The sequence below is a fragment of the Teleopsis dalmanni genome, chromosome 1 (assembly GCF_002237135.1).
Source record: "Teleopsis dalmanni isolate 2A chromosome 1, ASM223713v2, whole genome shotgun sequence".
NCBI lineage: Eukaryota > Metazoa > Arthropoda > Insecta > Diptera > Diopsidae > Teleopsis > Teleopsis dalmanni.
Window position 1 is genome coordinate 69,666,803 of NC_051846.1, and position 10,668 is coordinate 69,677,470.

Genomic DNA, 10,668 nt, shown 5'->3' on the forward strand with positions numbered 1-10,668 from the left:
CCTAATGTGGAAGTGTTTTGTCCAAATAATATTAGGTCTGTTCCACGAGCTACTCATAGTAACTTTGAGTAAACACTGTGTATACACAAGCGCGTTCCACCAGCAAATTTTCAAGTATTTTTGTGTAAATTTTACTTCTGTTTACTTATGTTTTACTATGAGTAGTTCGTGGAACAGACCTATTATGTACACTATACACTATTAAACATGTCAATTCAATGTCAAAGAACATATTTATTGCCACCACTGTAAATGACGGTTATCAAATGACAACTAAAAAACAAATAAAGTAAAAGGAGGGAATTACTTAAATTTAAAAGTAAAGTAAATTATTTATAATCTAACAATATCAACTTACAATGAATTTATAAGATAAATTGACAATGTAAATTTAAAATGAAATCAGTTGCACTTAACAACAAAACTGATCCAAAAGTTAAAAAAAATGAATCAGTAACAATTAAAAAGATTAATACGACGTACATATATCATTTGAAAGAAATTATTACTGGAAAAATTAAACAAGTGGCAGAGAGACGAATCGATTTTTGGTGATTATATAGTTGGCATCTTGGAGAGTGATGAAATGCATGAATATTGAAACTTCAGCAAGAACACTTCAGCAATATTAGTCCATAAATTTCATTGTTAACTATAATCGTCAGTTGATTAAGTTTATTTAAGAAATTAACAAATAAAAGTGTTAACTGAAATAGGCCAACGATTCTATTGTATTATCTGTTGTTGTTGTTGTTGTTGTTGTTGTTGTTGTTGTTGTTGTTGTTGTTGCTGTTCTTGTTGCTACTGCTGTAACAAAATGCCCATTTCACAGCAAACACACAAAAGGTTGACAAGACTTTGTACATGGAATGAGATGAGGAAGAAAGTATAAAAACACGATGTAGGTACCGGTATGAAAGTTGTATTTAACATGCGTCCAGGTGAAATGCCTGCACTTGTCTATAGCAGTTTTGTAACTTCAAAATATCTTGATAATATTATTAATAAATTTAAATTTTGTTATTACTAGAGAGCACCTAGTCTAAGTTTAATAAGAATTTAGCTGTTTTTATATTTTTCACATATATGTAAGTTTTGTGAAATATAGTAAAGTTAGTACCTTTTAGGTAGTAAAAAGTTATCGGAAAACATATTCCCTATGGGTTGAATAATATAAAACTTTATTTCAATAATCCGATATTATCCAACATAACATATCTCCTTCAACATAAAAGAGTCTGTCTGTTTTCGAGGGATAAAAATGAGAACATTTGAAAAAATATTCAAAGTCATTTCTTTATCAATTCAAATACTGAAAAACGGAAGAACTGACAATATGATATATATTAATATTAATATATTTTCTATATTTCACCCTTAAGTTCCTCTGCAATGAATCACATACCATATTTACTTAACATGAACCTCTGTCAAACAAATTGGTGTTATGCGGGTAACACACTGTCTACATATTATATTATTGAAGTTTTCACTTCATTATAAACTCAACTAATGTGCAGCGATAAGAATAATTTCTAAATAAAATGAATAGTTCTGTGTCAATCGCAGAACTATAAATATAATAGTGGAAAGGTATAATATAGTGTGAAATAGTGTGAAAATAAAAAAGAACAATTTAATTTACAAAGGAAAAATGTACATATATTTGTATTTTAAAAATTATATACAATATAACAATATTTATGTCTCATTTAGATATAACTGAACGACATTACTGAGGATATTTTCTTAATAAAATAGAATACTAGAACAAGAAAAGTCACCAATGTTGCAAATTTTATTGTCCATTAAACTAGGGTTCTATCAATTCTGGAAAATAGTTTCATCGCTTATTATGGATTGTAGAAAGTAAAAATCTTTTCTATTATAAAAAGTATAACCGAATATGAAGCAATTTTTCGTTTAATTCATATGGTATTTTGAAGTTATCCTTTAATTTTCAATTGAACAATTTATTTATAAGTTTCTTATAAAATTGAGCGATTCTCCAAAATTAAACGAATGTAGTTTTTAAAGATAAATACGACGAAAATTACGAAGAAAACTGTTTTGCTAATGCAAAGGTTTTTGAATAGTACCAAATTATTACAAAAACATTTTATTTTTAAATCGATTATTAATTATTTTATAATTAAAATCATGGCATAACAAGTAAAAAATTATAAAATGTAACTGAGAGGTTTCGAACAATAGTGAATTGTAAAAACGGAATTTTTAGTTAATTGAATTTTTAGCTGACCATACAGCTGTTTCGAGTAATGGCTGTTTCTAGCGAATACCCCATCCTTTTAAATATTTTTAATGCTGACCTACCCCTTCCTTCACAATGCATTAGGCAAATCTGCTACGCAGATGATTGTCTCATCTACATGAGGTCCAACCTCCCCAGTTGAAAGTACATTGAGCTTAACAATTACCTTAGGACTCTTTGTTTACTACGTTACTACGGTAAGTGGAAGATTAAGGTCAATGCCCTAAAAGGTTCCGTCTTCGCGATAGCCCTTATGGGCCAGTGTGCTGATCGCGTCTGTACCTTTAAAACCTCGGAATAAACTGTCGTATAAAAGGTGTGTTTTGGATACTGTCAAGATATCGGAAAATATAAGTCCGAGTGCAGTGCTGTTCGAAGACTTTTATGATTTTTATATGTGCGGGAGAAATTTTTTTGTACCTGTGAAGATTTTTTTTATTTTTGTAAATTTTCGTGAATTAAAATTGTAAATGAAAGGTACTGAAGGAGATTAAATAAAAAGATTCAAGATTTTTAACAATTAAAAACAATACATATCCTTGTTTAAATAGTGGTAATAAATTAACATATCAATGAAATACGTGTGATGAAATTAATCGAGCATAGGTGTTCCAACACTCATTTATAATAATTCCAACAATCATCTGCAATACTAAAAAGTTGGACTATATGAATAACGGCAGCATTATACACCGTTAAAATAATGAAATACCGAGACGGTGAACAGGTATTTAAAAAGTGACCGCGAGTAACGGAGGTGATAACCGAGTCCACATTTGAAAAGATCTTATAAGCAGTACAATTCCTACATATTTTATTATTATATAAAAAAAAATTTGATTTTAAATTTAAAATTCATAAGAAAAATTTTGTTTTGAGGAGAAATCTTAAACATAATAATACGAATCAATTAAAAAATTATGCATATATATATATATATATATATAATTTAGTTAAACATAAATTAAGAAAAGAAATTTAAATAATTTAAAACATATTTTTTTGTTATGATATATAACAATTTATTTTATAAATAAGTAGTAATTGAAGTGAATTTAAAAGCAAATATTGTTTAAATCAATATCGGTAAATGAAATAAGTGCACATAATTTTTATACAATGTAAAAGTTTAAGGAAAATAATTACATAGAAATTACAAAAATTATTGAAAAACCTTAAAAGATATTAATTTATAAACCATATATATGAATGATATATAATGGTTAAAAATACATAAAAGCACCACAACATCAAAGAAAAATTCTATAAACTCAAATAATTTAGAGTTTCATTTGTTTCAAATACATTTTTTTTCTTAAAAGTTTCAACCAAACACAAAGAACATATATATCTCGAAAAGACGGATTCTTTCCATATGGGCGAAAGAGATTGCAGACCAAATAAACAGTTTTAAAATGCCTTATTTTAATTTCTCTTTGAAGTCTAGCACTAAATCCATTTCAATTTACATAATCCTAACCTCATATAAGAAAAAATTTTACAAGATTTTGTTCTAAAAGCCTAATGTGGAAGTGTTTTGTCCGAATAATATTATGTACACTATACACTATTAAACATGTCATTTCAATATCAAAGAACATATTTATTGCCACCACTGTAAATGACAGTTATCAAACGACAACTAAAAAACAAATAAAGTAAATGGAGGAAATTACTTAAATTTAAAAGTAAAGTAAATTATTTATAATCTAACAATATCAACTTACAATGAATTTATAAGATAAATTGACAATGTAAATTTAAAATGAAATCAGTTGCACTTAACAACAAAACTGATCCAAAAGTTATAAAAAATGAATCAGTAACAATTAAAAAGATTAATACGACGTACATATATCATTTGAAAGAAATTATTACTGGAAAAATTAAACAAGTGGCAGAGAGATGAATCGATTTTTGGTGATTATATAGTTGGCATCTTGGAGAGTGATGAAATGCATGAATATTGAAACTTCAGCAAGAACACTTCAGCAATATTAGTCCATAAATTTCATTGTTAACTATAATCGTCAGTTGATTAAGTTTATTTAAGAAATTAACAAATAAAAGTGTTAACTGAAATAGGCCAACGATTCTATTGTATTATCTGTTGTTGTTGTTGTTGTTGTTGTTGTTGTTGCTGTTCTTGTTGCTACTGCTGTAACAAAATGCCCATTTCACAGCAAACACACAAAAGGTTGACAAGACTTTGTACATGGAATGAGATGAGGAAGAAAGTATAAAAACACGATGTAGGTACCGGTATGAAAGTTGTATTTAACATGCGTCCAGGTGAAATGCCTGCACTTGTCTATAGCAGTTTTGTAACTTCAAAATATCTTGATAATATTATTAATAAATTTAAATTTTGTTATTACTAGAGAGCACCTAGTCTAAGTTTAATAAGAATTAAGCTGTTTTTATATTTTTCACATATATGTAAGTTTTGTGTAATATAGTAAAGTTAGTACCTTTTAGGTAGTAAAAAGATATCGGAAAACATATTCCCTATGGGTTGAATAATATAAAACTTTATTTCAATAATCCGATATTATCCAACATAACATATCTGCTTCAACATAAAAGAGTCTGTCTGTTTTCGAGGGATAAAAATGAGAACATTTGAAAAAATATTCAAAGTCATTTCTTTATCAATTCAAATACTGAAAAACGGAAGAACTGACAATATGATATATATTAATATTAATATATTTTCTATATTTCACCCTTAAGTTCCTCTGCAATGAATCACATACCATATTTACTTAACATGAACCTCTGCCAAACAAATTGGTGTTATGCGGGTACCACACTGTCTACATATTTTATTATTGAAGTTTTCATTTCATTATAAACTCAATTAATGTGCAGCGATAAGAATAATTTTTAAATAAAATGAATAGTTCTGTGTCAATCGCAGAACAATAATTATAATATATTATAGTATAAAGGTATAATATATGCATATGTTTACGGTTACATGAACTCAAATTGAAAATATATAATTTCAATCATTATCACAAAGTATATACCGAATTAGTCTTGTTAAATAATAAAAATAATGTGGCTCATTATTTATTATTTAAATGAATAATAAATGAATACTGAGCACAAATAGTGCTCTAAACAATATAAGAAATAGGTGTGAAAACAGTCTAATGTGTATACTATAAAGATTCTATCTCTTTATATTATTTACCCTCCTTTTTATTCACCTAAGCTATTACCTAGCCACACCTAAGTATCTATATAAAATCATGATTGTAATAATTTCACTAACTATTTAAACTCAAACTAATTTTTAATTAAAAAGAAGTCAATAAAATATTAATTTATACTTATAGATAATGTTGCTTGTAAATCCTACCAAAGCTGTTACTGTACCATATACAATTTGGAATATCATGACATCACGCGGCTTATTGCTTACTGCTTACAGCTGATTAGGTCTATTAAATTATGCGATATGGAGTCAATGTCATCACTAAAATACTAGACCTGTCGGATTCTGTATCTGATGTTTTTTTTCGCATTTCATACGAATTACTAGTGCGATGGATGTTAAAAAGCTCATGGATGAAATCGAAATTTATTTGACAAAATGTATGCGATAAAAAAGAAGGAAATTATTTTTAATCCATTTAAATGTGGGCTTAAAATTTCGAATTTAGATAAAAAAAGACTTAAATGGAAAGTAATATTAACGGGAAGTTTAACCAAATATGCACCTATCCAAGAAGAAATTTTTATGCAAGGCGAATATATGTTACAACATCTCTAATGACAAATGAAGAGTGATTGTGAAAATAAAAAAGAACAATTTAATTTACAAAGGAAAAATGTACATATATTTGTATTTTAAAATTTATATACAATATATACAATATAACAATATTTATGACTCATTTAGATATAACTGAACGACATTACTGAGAATATTTTCTTAATAAAATAGAATACTAGAACAAGGAAAGTCACCAATGTTGCAAATTTTATTGTCCATTAAACTAGGGTTCTATCAATTCTGGAAAATAGTTTCATCGATTATTATGGATTGTAGAAAGTAAAAATCTTTTCTATTATAAAAAGTATAACCGAATGTGAAGCAATTTTTCGTTTAATTCATATGGTATTTTGAAGTTATCCTTTAATTTTCAATTGAAAACTTTATTTATAAGTTTCTTATAAAATTGAGCGATTCTCCAAAATTAAACGAATGTAGTTTTTAAAGATAAATACGATGAAAGAAAACTGTTTTGCTAATGCAAAGGTTTTTGAATAGTACCAAATTATAACAAAAATATTTTATTTTTAAATTGATTATTAATTATTTTCTAATTAAAATCATGGCATAACAAGTAAAAAATTATAAAATGTAACTGAGAGGTTTCGAACAGTAGTGAATTGTAAAAACGGAATTTTTAGTTAATTGAATTTTTAGCTGACCATACAGCTGTTTCGAGTAATGGCTGTTTCTAGCGAATACCCCATCGTTTTAAATATTTTTAATGCTGACCTACCCCTTCCTTCACAATGCATTAGGCAAATGATTGTCTCATCTACATGAGGTCCAACCTCCCCAGTTGAAACTACATTGAGCTTAACAATTACATTAGGACTCTTTGTTTACTACGTTACTACGGTAAGTGGAAGATTAAGGTCAATGCCCTAAAAGGTTCCGTCTTCGCGATAGCCCTTATGGGCCAGTGTGCTGATCGCGTTTGTACCTTTAAAACCTCGGAATAAACTGTCGTATAAAAGGTGTGTTTTGGATACTGTCAAGATATCGGAAAATATAAGTCCGAGTGCAGTGCTGTTCGAAGACTTTTATGATTTTTATATGTGCGAGAGAAATTTTTTTGTACCTGTGAAGATTTTTTTTATTTTTGTAAATTTTCGTGAATTAAAATTGTAAATGAAAGGTACTGAAGGAGATTAAATAAAAAGATTCAAGATTTTTAACAATTAAAAACAATACATATCCTTGTTTAAATAGTGGTAATAAATTAACATATCAATGAAATACGTGTGATGAAATTAATCGAGCATTTGTGTTCCAACACCCATTTATAATAATCCCAACAATTATCTGCAATACTAAAAAGTTGGACTATATGAATAACGGCAGCATTATACACCGTTAAAATAATGAAATACCGAGACGGTGAACAGGTATTTAAAAAGTGACCGCGAGTAACGGAGGAGATAACCGAGTCCACATTTGAAAAGATCTTATAAGCAGTACAATTCCTACATATTTTATTATTATATTAAAAAAAATTTGATTTAGTAGTAATTGAAGTGAATTTAAAAGCAAATGTTGTTTAAATCAATATCGGTAATTGAATTAAGTGCATATAATTTTTATACAATGTAAAAGTTTAAGGAAAATAATTACATATAAATTACAAAAATTATTGAAAAACCTTAAAAGAAATTAATTTATATACCATATATATGAATGATATATAATGGTTAAAAGTACATAAAAGCACCACAACATCAAAGAAAAATTCTATAAACTCAAATAATTTAGAGTTTCATTTGTTTCAAATACATTTTTTTCTTAAAAGTTTCAACCAAAAACAAAGAACATATATATCTCGAAAAGACGGATTCTTTCCATATGGGCGAAAGAGATTGCAGACCAAATAGTGAAAGGCGTACGTGAATAAGGCGCGAATAAGCTGTTTATAGCAAAGCAGCTTAACTTTGCAGTTCAGTTGGTTGTATAATTATTTATATTGTAATGAACCTACTTTTTCCTAGCCGGGGTAGTTCTCAGCCTAGTCCAAGGTCTTACAAGAAAATTTCTATTCGCGGGGACCCAGCGTTCAACTAATGTCGTTTCTACCGTTGAAGTAAGATGTCGTAACAAAGTAATTATTTTCGAATTCAAGTTTTTTTCTTTATTAAACAATTGGTAATATATGTATAACAATCAATGTATTTTAAATAAAAACAATTTATCAAATAATCTCTTTACAATTACTCATAAATAATAATAATCAAATAATATTTAACTGATTTCAATTTTATTGAACAATTTGTATTTTTAAATAAAAAAAAAAAACCAATTTATCAAATACTGTCTTTACAAGTACTCGTAGTTAATAATAATCAAATAATATTTAACTGATTTCAATTTTTATCGAACAATTTGTATTTTTGAATAAAAAAAAAACCAATTTTCCAAATAATGTCTTTGCAATTACTCGTAAATAATAATAATCAAATAATATTTAACTGATTTCAATTTTATTGAACAATTTGTATTTTAAATAAAAAAACAATTTTTTTCAAATAATGTCTTTATAATTACTCGTAGTTAATAATAATCAAATAATATTAATTAATCATGTTTTAAGTTTCACGTTTATAAATGCCTTCTTTGTGTTCATTTACATACAACAAAATTTATAAAAAAAAACTCATCAAATGTTTTTAAATAAAAATATAAGGGAAGATTACTTTGATATTTCACTTAGAATTTTTATATAATATTTTTACATTCCTTAATTGTGGATTCAGTAATTAAATTTTTAATGTTACACTTTATAATTATTTGAGATTAAATTTGCATATTACAGAATAAAATTTTTTCCACAAATATCCTGTTTTCGGTTTAATTTCGAGTTTTATACATATTATTTGTTGACTTCTGTATTTTATATATATATATATATAAGCCTTACCCTCTCTGGTACATCAGGGCAGCTTACAATGTCCAGCGTTGATTATCAGGAACCGCCAATCACCTTAAACTTTGCCACGTATCGGAGACAAAGAGACACCAAAGCCGCGCCACGTCGTTTGATTATGGTGTCAACACGTTTATAATCTTCGAACGAGCACCAGTACAAAATCTTTTAGTTAACCACTGTTAAAGCCGTCAACTATTTCTTTTATACTGGGGCTATTATCACTATTATCCCGAGCACCAAAATAAATTTTATTAGTAAAAATCAAAGTTTTATTTTACACTTTTTGCTCTTAAGCAATTTTTAATTTTTTTCAAAAAAAAATAATTAAAGTTGTAAATCAAAATTTAGTTTATAAATAATTTTTGAATTAATTATTTCTTTATATGGACAAAACTGAGTAATTCACACCACCGGTACGTTGCGTTTCGTTTAACATAACCACGAGCCAAGAGACCGAAAACTTCTCCGCTTGCGCCTTTTATTCTCCTTTTTTTCTAACTGCGTCGAGCGGACTTTTTTGTTAGCCGTTGTTCGGTCAATACCCTCAACATTTCCCCTCATCAGGCATTCTGTTGTAGACTTCTGAAAGCTTTAAATTACACTCGCAGCTTTTTTTCCTATTATCCGCTGCAATTTTTGGCGATCAACCGAAATGCACAAAGCAAATTAATAAATGACATTTCTCATTTTTTTCTATTTTTGTTTTGATTATGCTTTGTTTTTTTTACTAAAATGTGTTTCATGCAGTTCGGGAAAATAATTTAAATTTATTTTAATTAATATAGTTCGAACTATATTAATTAAAATCAATATTCGTCAGGGTATTTCAAGGTATGTATAGCATATGTTAGATATGTTGGAGTACATAACATCAAATTTTATTTAATTATAGTTATCTTTGACGTCAGCATTTTGTGAAACGTGTAAGAATGTGAACGTGTGAAATGCGTATTGTGTGACTAAAATTTATTCAAAAAATTTAGTCGTCACAATATTTTTAACGTCTAATCAGGGTTTGAATTGCTTGCTGAAAATTAGCAAAAGCAACCATATTTTGACTAATGCATAAATATTGACCAGTCAATTTTTGACAAACGACTAATTGCTAACGCATTGCATATGAAAATGAAATAAGAATATGCATTAGCAACAGCAAAAAACGTAAACTGGTTTCATTTTGATTGCTTGCTAATAGTCAATTTTACATTTTTGACTATTATGCATTTGGAATATATGCAACGTGCTTGCTTATGCGTTAGTTGCTTGTGTTTTGCTATTAGCAAATGTGTATGGATTTCTTTTTTTGTTTTTGTTTTAAGGGAATGTGTACGCATTATTTCTTTGTCAATTATGATGTGTGCGTACAATTTGTATGCAATTAATATAATTTTATTTGTAATTAGATTATGCCTAAACTTATGTTTATTTTAATTATTAAATTTATGATATATATGATATATATATATATATATAGATAGATATACAGTGCTGTGCATAACAAAAGCAACCAAAATTTGCCCATCAAATAAATAAGTTTTTTGTCTACTTTTTACTTTTCATTCAAAAATCTAAATACACAGTTTTATTTGTTATTGTATTAGCTATTATAAAAAAACAACAAAATCTACAATTCTTCATAACGGGTTAATTAATTCACACAAATAATAAAATATTGCGAAATGCGGCTGTGCA

General features: G+C 27.3%; 1 long non-coding RNA gene across 2 annotated transcripts; it reads left to right on the top strand.

Annotated features, from left to right (window-relative positions):
* Positions 1 to 768: 768 nt before the first annotated feature.
* LOC119673273 lies at positions 769 to 6,202 on the top strand. 2 transcript variants are annotated; one of them, XR_005252033.1, is made up of 3 exons: positions 769 to 901; positions 5,617 to 6,113; positions 6,183 to 6,202. It is a non-coding gene; the product is annotated as an uncharacterized LOC119673273 (long non-coding RNA). The 2 variants fall into 2 exon arrangements; XR_005252034.1 differs by lacking the exon at positions 769 to 901 and adding an exon at positions 4,097 to 4,524.
* The last annotated feature ends 4,466 nt before the right edge of the window (positions 6,203 to 10,668 follow it).